The sequence below is a fragment of the Mytilus trossulus genome, chromosome 8, assembly GCF_036588685.1.
Source record: "Mytilus trossulus isolate FHL-02 chromosome 8, PNRI_Mtr1.1.1.hap1, whole genome shotgun sequence".
NCBI classification, from domain to species: domain Eukaryota; kingdom Metazoa; phylum Mollusca; class Bivalvia; order Mytilida; family Mytilidae; genus Mytilus; species Mytilus trossulus.
Window position 1 is genome coordinate 56,320,954 of NC_086380.1, and position 12,541 is coordinate 56,333,494.

The following is a 12,541-nucleotide window of genomic DNA, read 5'->3' on the forward strand; positions in this document are numbered from 1 at the left end:
CTTTGGGATTAAATTATCTGATATAAAAGAAAACTTACCACTATCATGACTATAAATATACAAGACAAGTAACATGCTGAGAATGGAACAAACTTTCATTTTTTTAAATCTCGAGCAGTTCTTTTTCCAAAATATCATCTACTCATATCCTTACTTATTTTTTAATACACATTTTGTTGTTGATGCATACCAATTGTCAGGACGAAAAAAAAGAATAATGAATTAATGGGTAATTAATGGTTTTAAGATAAGGTCATGACATAAATAAGATGTTTACAGTATTGCCATTATTTATCAATTATGTACAACTTAATATTTACAGAAGGTATAAATACAAACAAAACGTGTTACTTTGACTGTTCTTTTTATTTCGGTTTGTGTTTTTAACATAGTGCAAAAATCTTCTAATTTAAAGTTTTAATTATAAATTCCACTTATCCTATCGCGATTCGGCACTTTAAAGTTTATAACTGGTAATTGCACCTTCTGAGTATTTATTTAAAATTATCTTGAAGTGTATCGGTTTTGAGAAGTATTGTTTTCAAATCTAACAAACGATCAGTTAATCGGAGGGAAAGTAGGCATTGTCATACTCCTTATTAATATACCCACCTATTTGGAACTAAACCAATCTTAAAATTTTCAATAGAGCTTTCAAAATAGGATTTCAAGAGGCTGTATCACTCCCCTAATTCTACTTTGAACTTATATTTGATTTTGTAAAATGAGTATTCTCTATAAGGTCTTTTATTAAATGATCTTGAATGTTGTTTAGCAACAAAGTACAAATGTTGACCTCATTGTGCATTCAAAACATTACTGCTTTAAATTCAGGAATCGGTTTAAGAAGAAAATGTTTTTAAGAATTTACATGGTATTAAATGTTAAACCACCTCCTTGCTGAAGCCTACTTAGACGTCAGATAGAGAACAAAGTAACAAAAAATTGTCTGCACCTCGTCAGGAACTATGAATAATAGTAGATTTGGTATGAATGTCTCCTTGAGAGTGGTAAATAATTTAAAAAGATTTAATTGAAAAATTCGATATGCCTTGGTTTTTCATACATTCATACTTTTAGATATTTGGATGATATATTGGCTATCATAATGACTCCTTCATTATGTATTCTAAAGAAATTTATCCTGTTGAATTTTATATAATGTGAGTATTTTTAGGCGTTTACTTTTTTACATTGACTAAAAATATAAGTGAGGGTTGAAATCTCATAAACATGTTTAACCCTGCCGCAATTTTGCGCCTGTTCCAAGTCCTTTATCACTGTACCAGTATACATATTTTAAGGGGCTAGATGAAGGACGCCTACAGGTGCGGGAGTTTCTCGCTACATTGAAAAAACCCATTGGTGGTGTTCGGCTGTTGTTTGCTCTATGGTCGTGTTTTTCGCATTGATACATTTCCGATTTTCTTTCTCAATTTTATCTTTTCTTAAAAAAAACACTTTGATCAGTGTGAGCATTTCCAACAGGTTGCAGCCTTCACTACTATAAAAATACAACAAAGCAGCAACATAAAATGGATCGAATTTCATTTGGTTACGGACTTTCCGTTTTGAAGTTAGATTCGTTTTTTATTTTACTTTTAATATTCTTCTAGAAATGTTTAAAAAAAAACTATAATCGCATATCCGAAAGTCAGTTTTCAGTTCTAATTCATATGGTTGGATATACGACATTTCATCTGTACTTTATATACGTTTGGTTTTTTTCTCTAGTTTATATGCTTCATGCTCACATGTCTTAATGAAGACAATCGTTACTGTTAGAAACTAAATAGAAAAAAATACGAAAACAAATTAAATTAAATCACAGAAGTTTGCAATTTAGCCATGTGCTCGCCAGGAGCATATACTATGTATCGGTAATCCTTTCCAGCGAATTTATCATAGTCACAGACGCGATAATTAACATCGGCAGTAACTATTACTACCATCCAAAGGAAATCACCTGGATAGCCGCAATAAATAATGCTGATGTAGAAATGGCGATCAACGGTTTGGCCACTGGGGAAAAGGAAAAGTGTTCAAGTCAAATATCTAAAGATCATTAGACATCTCACTGCATACATATGATCACCTTATTATGTAATCATTCCTTTTTGGTTGTGTTTTTATAATTCATGCATTGGTCGCAAAAACTGTCCGTTAACAATTAAAGATGTAATCTTTTTGAAATATTCAATTACGTATGTTCTGTTTTAGGCGAATTAGTGAAATTAAAACCCTTTGATGTTTTTATATCTTCATTTAAAGTCGGCTAAAGTAATTTTTGAACATATCATTTTAATTCTGATTTTAGATGTGGTAATGACATCCGACAATATTGACTAGTATGTATATGCCCTTTATGAGGATGAAACTACAGCATTTTTGCTCATTCTATCGCAGTCTGGGCACTTAGCGACTGTTGTCGTTTGTTGATGTATAACATATTTGTTTTCGTTCATTTTTGTACGTTATTTAGGGTAACATTTTAATATATTTGTCATTTCGGAACCTTTTATAGCTGACAATGATGTATCATGGGTTTTGCTCATTGTTGAAGACCGTACGGTGATCTATATTATTGTTAGTTTCTGTGTCATTTGGTCTCTTATGGAGATTTGTCTCATTGGAAATCATACCACATCTTTTTTTATATGATACAGTTTAGTTCATGATTTTCTGAAATCTTTTAACATCAACAATCACTTACACAGTGGAAATTATTTTTTTAAACCTGAAGTGAGTGATACAGCATTTCTACTTATTCTATCGCATGTATCGTACTAAGTGATAAGATAGGTAACTGAGTTGTTAAATACTTCTTTTATTTTTCTGAAAACCATTAAAATAGTCATTTTTTAATTATCTGTTTTTGACATTTTACTGACATTATAGTATTTTAATGTTTATTTGTTTTGAAGATAATTTACAAATCCAAAGAGAAAAAAGTTGAAAGTAGACGGTTGTGTCAAGTTGTTTAAACATTAAATTACTAAGGAGTAAAATAACAAAAATACTGAACTTAGAAAAAGTTGTTTTCGGAAAGTCCATTCAAATGGGAAACCCACGATTTAATCCATATAAAAATGATTAACGAGAAAAACGTATTCACTTTATGAACTAACGACAACGACTGTACATCAGACTCCTGACTTAGTACGTACAGGTGCAAACATTTGCAGCATGATTCAACGTTTTAATAGCTCCAAAATATATATATATCCCATCAAACTTAAGAGAAAAGGAACATTCTATTTGCCCCTTTTCTTGATAGTTGATGTCGTTTTGGAACTAATGTGTACGACAAAAAGCATGATTGCCATTCTTTTGTTTCTATTTTTTCTGTTTGTTTCAAATGTCGTTTCTTTTCCCAGGATTGTTTATAAAAATGAAAAGATATTCTATAAATCTACGATTTTCCACAAGTATATTCGGGGTACATTTAGAACGTATATGCATTCATTCGCATAGACTAATTTTTTTAAAAGATATATGTATATGTTGGTCAACCTAATTGTGATGGTGTCCGCAAAATTAACGAAGTGGTGAATTAAACTATATCATTTTGAACTCTTGGTGTAATAAATTCCGTGTTAGCAGCAACCCTCTTTCAAAACAAAAATCATGATAGGAAATTCAAGCATTGGACTATCGTATCAATTACGATATATTTACCCCGTATGCAGGTGCTGCTGGAATTACTAAATTATGATTCATCTTCAATGTTTGATACCCTTCAATACACCGGAAAAATCTAACATTTAAAATTGAAAGATAAAATAACCTCTCCATGAAATAAAGTGTTCATTATTTTCAGAAAGCAATTCTTTTAAAATGAAGGGCTGATAATTATATGAATTTCATACGACAATTAGTGGTTTTTTTTTGATTTTCGAGAAAATCAAATTCAATATTCCATTTTTTGTAATTCATATTTCGGAAATATACATAAGAAGCAATTTTCTAAATCAATTACCAAAACAAATTTTTGAGGTTACTACCAGAAGGCAAATAAAGTCAATGACCCTCAGTTTTATATATTGAAATTTGAAAGATAATTGAGTCAGAAGTTTTATACTGCGTTTTCACAAAAAAAATATTGTCGAATATTTACACACTCCATCTATCATACATGTATAACGGCCATAACATATTTCATAAGTTTAGTGTAATGTAAAAAATAACCATTACACATATATATATATATTTGTCCTTTCGTTGTGCCAAAACAATGATGGACATACAATGGGCAATTTCACATTTATGTACTATATCACCATTACAATCAAGTGACCATATCCAATAATCACATCAGATGTTTTTGACTTCTATAAAATATGTACCACGCCATTAACTGTGTTAAACTTGTTCCGGCCTCTCTATGGTTAAGTATTACACATGAAAATGTATAATCACTTCGTTCTGTCACGACATATTCTATCATTGTGTCTCTAAATAACTGTCAATACTTTTAATTTTGGTATTGCATAAATCATATCTCCTTTGACTGTACAAGAAGTTGACATATTAAAACCATGGGATGTATTTTAGTTGATTCTAGTTTCTGATGTATGATATTTTTTAATTAATTATTTTTAGCCTATAACTAAATATCAGAAACTGTGATTACTCCCAAATTGTATTAATTGTTTATTTGATATGTTGATACTATTTTGGGCCATATCTCGTCTATTTATTTTTAATAAATACCGGCTTTGATAAATGTTTGTTATGACTATAAAGGAGTAGGTCCGGTAAGAGCCGATTTGGCCTCAAATTTAAAGTTCATCTAACAAAAGCTTTTGGACACGTTTTAAACACTTAAGTGTCCATTTCCATTGATTGGATTGGTTTATATGAAATATTTTAACTGATTCGGTCATTAAAAATGCTCTGATTCTAGCCTAAATATAAAAAAATCCATCGAATATGCATTAAAACGTCTCTTATCAGATCGTTTTTGGCAAAATAAAAGTGGCCGTATCACTGTTCATCCTCAATCTTTATATATGTTTTGTACTACATGTATCATCAAAGACAACTTACATTTCAATATTATGAATGGACACGAATGAGGCCACTTTTATTTAAGACGGAACCCGTCCAAAAAATAACCAAAATGCAAAATATTTGAAGATTTTGGTAATTTAGCATGACTTAATGATGCTAGAACGCGATATTTGTGCATTGTATTGTCATACACACTACATGTTTATGAAGCAGAGGCAATTTTCTTATCAAAACATAGCTTAAATAAAAGGGGGATTATTGAACCTACTCCTATTAACTTCTGTTCTATCAAATGTATCACTTTAAACAAAAAATATTGATTTTAGACAATATATTTCCGTTCTCCATTTATACTGCATATTTTAAAGCAAAATTATATTTATGTTCCTGTGTACATTTTTCTATTTGGTTCCATTTAGTAAAGGTAATTGTAATTTTTCTGAAATAATTTAACATCTGACAGCGGTATTCTACTGTTGCCTCTATTTATTCACACATTATTCCATTGATTTTGTATTGAAATGGTGTCATAGATCAATCGTACTCAGTGTATTTTCACTAAATTAATGTTAATATGTATTTGTCATTTCGATGGATATGTTATAGGGTGATTTCTATGTTGTGATATTACACTATTGTTTCAGTTAAGGATGAATATTAGATCCTATTAAAAAGTTCAAACTTTCTGCATTTGTTTGCACCTGTCATAAGGTAGGAATCTGCTGTTCACCAGCTTTCAGTTGTTGATATGTGGTTCAAAAATGTTTCTCTTTTCTCGTTTTTTATAAAGATAAGACCGTTGATTTTCCCGTTTGAATAGTTTTACATTAGTCATTTTTCGTGCCCTTTATAGCTTGCTTTTTGCTGTGAGTCAAAATTTTGTGTTGAAACCCGTACTTTGACAAATGATTGTTTTACTTTACAAATGGTGACTTGGAAGGAACGTTTTCTCCTTGACACTCATACCACATCTTATTATATCTTAACATGTCTGTCATTCTGTTAACAGACATTTTGTAATGGATAGTTTTTTCTCTTTATTTTAATCGTTAACACATTGTCTATACCAAGTCAGGAATATTACTATTGGTATCTATTCGTTTTATGAATTTGAGCATATGATTTTTCCATTTGATTAGGGACTTTCCTATTTTAATTTCCCTCGAAGTTCGGAATTTTTGTTATTCTTTTTTTTTACATTAATATAAGGCTTATCTATTCCATTCTTACCTTCACCTGAAAGTCCAGCATAGTCTGGTAAACAGGAACATAAGTGAGGAGATCCACTAACTGTACACGTCCCACCGTTTACATATGAATCACCAAAGCACGGTGTTTTTGAAAATTTACAAATATGCCTCAATTATTGTATTTCAATTTAAAAAGCAAAAATTCATGTACATGAATTCATTTGAAGTTTCTGCATACTTTTTATTTCGTTTTATCTACGTACTATAGTATATTTTCACGAACACTATTCAAGTAAGATTTTGAAAAGAAATCTTTGGAAAAATTTATTACGGACATATAAATTAAAGACAACAGTATCATACCGTTGTTCGAAATTTATAAATCGATTGAATAAAGCAAAACCAAATCCGGGTTACAAATTAAAACTGAGGGAAACACATCAAATATCAGAGGAAAACTACTACACAACAGAAACACAACAATAAATGCACACCAAGAAACGAACTACTACAATTAAACAATGGCGAACACAATAAATAAGAGTTCCAAATGCTGAAGTTAAAATCATCCCGTTGTAAAACCTTACGGACGCCAGAACGAGTTGGTTGACTGTTATTGAATATCCAGTTCACAGAGGATAATGGATAAGTTCCTTGTATGTGTTTTTATATCCCTGTTCCCTTTTAACGAGTGTGACCATTCAAATTATACTATTTACCAGGTGTGTTAATATATGATCATAATAATGGGTGCGAAAAAATTAGCAGGGTCTGCTTACCCACCATGAGAACCCTTAAATCACTTCCAGGCTACGGTCGGGTTCATGATGCTTAGTCTTTAGTTTTCTGTGGTGTGTCTTGTGTACTATTATGTGTCTGGTTTTTTTTAGCCATGGCGTTGTCAGTTTGTGTTCGATCTATGAGGGTTTTTTTAACCCTTAAACTAACCTTTGCATATATGTTACAAATAACTGTTCATAAATCGAAAGTGCATCGTGTCGTCGGAAGGTTCCAAAACATTACCAACACCACTGAAAGCTGCAGAATCAATCATTCACACCAAAAACATTGTAAGTTTTCAAGAATAGTGTTGTCGAAATAGATTTTTTAAACCCTATTGTGTATGTCCCAATTCATATATATTAGGACTGCATATAACTAGGACGTTTTGGAGTGGCCACGTCAACCTTTTGGTCTTCATTTTATAATGGTTTTCTCAATATCAGTTGACAGTGTGTATCCGTGTTTCAAATGATTTATTTTTTTTAATGGTTTCACACATGTACCTTACATTCAAATGTTTAAGAGTAACAAAAAACAACTGTTGTTTTTTTTGTGTTCTATTTGATGAAAACTTCACCGTAGAAAATGGCTTCGATCGTCCAATAATGTAAGAATAGGGTGTAGGAGTTACCAAAAAATATTTTTAACCTGCAATTATGGATTTCCATATCTAAAAAAATGTGATTTTACCCGGGTATAAATAACTATTGTCTGCACAACTGAACGATTGGTGTTGACACTAAAACAATAAGCTGTCAAAATATAATGTAAACTATACGTTTATACCATCATGTTCTATCATTTTTTTGTTAGTAAAGAGAGAAGTAGAAGATATTAAATGGTCAACGTTTTCTTAAACTATTGAGGATTATCTTTTATATGTGTAAGGGTAAGAGAAAATTCCCTATATTCTTGTTGTTCATATGTAAAGTTCATCAAATATAACTTGCATATAACTTATTATCAAAAATTTACTAGAGGAATATTTAACAAGGTTATTAATAAGGAATTTGTTTTTGAGAGCAATTCCATATAGTTTTTTAGTGCAAGTCCAAACATTTCAATTTGACAACAATATGAGAAAGGTAATACACGTACCCGTGTTCTGTTTTTTTATTCACAAAACATACAATAACAAGCCATGCATGTAGTATCACGTGTAACATGATTTATTTCACAACAACAAAAGACCTTTAAAAATCGTTTTCAAAGGGAGTTTTAAAACATATCTTCCCGGTAGATCGTATTGCTTTAAATGCAACAGAGCGATATTTACGAGTATAATTGTTTTTAAATTGTTTGTATAAAGTCTTGCATGTTAATTGTGCACATAAGATTAGGCACACCAACAGGTGTTAGCTGAAATGACATCTTCGGACATACTGGATTTGTAGAAGGAGTGTTTCGATAATATACACCAATACAATTTGCTAATGACAATTTATACAAGATAAACAGGTGAGGATTTTAAATTAATTTATGTAGATGAAGAAGTTTGCTTTGTCATCAAATTGTTTGATGATGTATTTAACTGAAGTAATGTTTTGAACAAGGTTTAACCCCGCCGCAATTTTGCGCCTGTCGCAAGTCAGAAGCCTCTGGTCTTTGTTAGTCTTGTATGATTATTAAATGAAGTTTCTTGTGGATAATTCGGATTTTAGTATGACGTCCATTATAAACGCACCAGTATAAATATGTATTTAGGGGCCAGCTGAAGTATGCATTCGGGTGTGGGAGTTTCTTGCTACATTGATGACCCTTTGGCTATTATTGTGTGCCTCGTGGTCGGGTTATTGTTGCTTTGAATAAATTTTTGAATATCATTTTTTTCCACTGACCGTTGTCTAATAGAGTATAAGATATCAATTATCCGCTTCTCATTCAGTACTTACCTAAAACATGTAAATAAGAATAACAATTATCTGTTAACATACATGTTAAAATCAGAAAGACTACATGTAGGATGATATATAATTACATACGATGACATGTAGTTAACTAGCAATGTATACTTAAAAAAAATACTGGTCTTTAATTGTCTTAATATTGATATGAAACTTACTTCTTGCAGAATATACTGATCAGCAAGACACTAGCTTCATATTAATTGCCTCAATGTTGAAATGAAACTAAATTCATGCAGAATATACTGATTAGCAAAAACCAGCTTCATATCCTTCAATTAGAAACATTCTGTTTTAAATGTTCCTCTAAGCTCATTATTTTTGTGATTTGTCTTTTTCATAAATTGGTATTGTTCTCAGATTTCAGACCGATTGGTGGCTTTAAAACAAGACCAATGATATTCATGATTAAATGAGTTTTTTTGTATTTATCAGGTCATTGCATCTCTTGAGACCCCAACCTTGTACCCATTACATATGCCGAATTATACATAACGCTAGTATGTGTCCATGAACTAGCGAAGGAATTTAACTTTATACAAATAATAAAAACTAAATAATTGCTATCTATCGATTCTAAAATCTAGAACATCTTTCTTTTTCACAAATTCCTTCACTAAACCCACACACAGGACGAAAACATAGTATTTTCCAAAGTTGAAGATTTTTTTAAAAGCAGGGAAAGATTGTCGGATATGTATTGTTAAAACTATTGTTCAATAAAACAAAGAACGAGATGTCTCCATTACAAAAATGTGACTGACTACGTGAATAAAGAACAATACCGTTTTGGTCATTTTAACCTGATTAATTCTCGGCTTTACAGTTACATTGTCATGCCGGAGGTATTTAGTATCAACGTGTATACGTTTGTGTTTAAAAGTACGGGTTTCTATGGACATAGTTTGTAAATATTTGAATATACTTTAAATGACAATTAGTTCATATTTAAAAGATGTGTAGTTAAAATGTAAAATCACAAAAACTACTGTCTTTGGTTTACAGTTATCAAGTCAGGAATATGACAGCTGATTTCCATTTGTTTGATATGTTTTATCTTCTGATCTTGTCATTTGATTAGGGACTTTCCATTTTGAATTTTACTCGGAGTTCAGTTTTTTTGTAATTTTGTTTTAATATATTAGTATTGTTCTCAGTTTTGACACAGATTGAGGACTTAAGAACAAGACCAATGATATTAATGATGATATGAGTTATCGATTTATTAGTTTATTGTATTTCTTGAGACACTAACATCTTAAATAATACATAACGCTGGTGTGTGTCCATCAAGGAAAATAAACAAAGAATTTTTTACTTAACATAAATAATAAAATAAAATAAAATCGTTGCTATCTTTCGACAATAAAATGATACTAGAATCTGTAATATCTTACGTCTTTAAAAATCATTTCACAAAACTAACGCAAGGACGAAAACAATATATTTTCCCAAGTTGTAGATTTTCTTTCACAAAGAAGGACACATTGTCATAGGTGTATTTTTAAAACGATTGTTCAATCAAACACAAAAAAGAGATGTCACCATTACAAATATTTAACTGAAATAGTGAATAAAGAACAATATCGTCTAGGTCCTTTTAACCTGATTAAATCTCTACTTTACAATTAAATTGTCATGTCCGAGGTATTTGGTATTAATATGTATAGTTTTGTTTTTTAAAACCCAGTTTATTAAGGATTTTTTTTTATATATATATACTTAGTTAATTACCTAAATAGTACAATCACAAAAACTACTGTTTCTGGCTGATAATTACCAAGTCAGTAATATGACAGTTGTTGTCTATTCATTTCATGTGTTTTATCTTTTGATTCTGACATTTGATTAGGGACTTTCCATTTTGAATTTTCATCGCAGTTCAGTATTTTTGTGATTATACTTTTTTATTCGGTTTCAAATTTTTGAGACAACTATCAAATTGAATAATTAGTTACAGTATAGGTAACGTTTAGCAAGGAAATCAAAATGCCATTTATTAATTCAATTTCATATTAAACGTCATTTCTTCTTATGTAGATGTAAACAATATTCCGCTACTTCATACAAAAATTATACTACGCTACTTTGTCAAGTATAGTTCTATATTGGTTGTGAGATTCTCAAACTCATATATCAGCTGCGAGAAGCAACACGTGTCGTCCATCTGATAACTAGATACATTGCTTCCACATAATTTGTCTAGAAAAACTGTGTTACCAATGCAGTAGTTGCGACATCTATATGTGTCTGTACTTGTCATCGTTATCATTACAATACATCTTCTTCGTTTTTTTAAGTTAAGTTTAAATTAGTAATGGAAGCATTAACAAATCTATGTAATAATGCCTTCCTACAGTTACCATCAGGCCAGACTTTTTTATTATCTGTTAAACGGAAAAATTTGTAAAAAAATAGGGTCGAGGGGAGGAAAAAAAAGTGCAAAATTGGTCCAGTCGACACTCAAAATAAAACCAATCTAAGTGACTCTTTTTTTAATTTTTTAAGAATTTATCAAAATACAAGTACAATTGAATGAAAACAGACCAGTATATTAACCCTTCTATAAATTTGAACATAAACAACTATGTTTTTTTTTAATGTATTTACTCTAATATAGATCCATGGCACCAGTCAAATATATCAACTTGGCTGCATATACACTATATATATGTATAGCTGTCACCCAGTCAGGGTCTTCTAAGTGTATGTTTAATAAATGTTTAAACTGTATATGATATTTTTTTTATATATATTAAGGTGGTAGACCTTGGTTCAGGGAGATAACTCTTTAAATCAGTTATGTGTTTGTAAAAGTCAAGTTTCATCAACGTATTTTAAGCATTTACCTGAAACAGATTGAAAATAATCTATGTAACATAGAAGCTTAGAATATATTTATGAAAATGGTTGACACAAACGTACTGATGATTTTAAGAGTTATTTCCCTTAACCTAGGTCTACCTCCTTAATCAGGCTGTTTGTATGAATAAAGTCTGAATTGTTTTACACTGGTCAACTTTGGTGCCCTTTATAGCCTACTTTTAATATGCAGAGAGCCAAAGTTCTCTATTAAAGGCCATACGATAAAAATATTTGCTTCAGACAACTATAATGAAAAATTAGTCCAGAACCAATCCTATATATACTAAAACAATGGCATTCTCTTTATATTTTCCTGGATATTGGGATACTTAAATAACAAAGACCAACTCAACGTTAAAAATACTTATTTTCACTTATCCCCAACTTTAAAGAATTATAAGTATTAAACGGCTTTTAAAAAGGAATTGATTTGTGTATAAACTGGACCAAGTCACTCACAAACATTTCATAGTCAGTAAATTGGCCCAGTTTATACACCAATAAATTCCTTTAAAAAAGCTGTTTAATATTCTATATTAAACCTGTTTATTTACTTTGAACCTTATGATTTATTCAACACAGAAATAAAATACTGGTCAATCTGACTTGATTCACAAATTATCAAACATAAAACCAATAAAAAAAATTGTGTGCGAATATGTAGCAGGAATAATACTAAGAAGGGACCCAGTCACCCATGGCCTCTAGATTTTGAGCTGGACTACTAAAATCTTGATCAAATTTAGTTCAAAATACAAATATCATTTAGGAATAATTTGGTCTGGG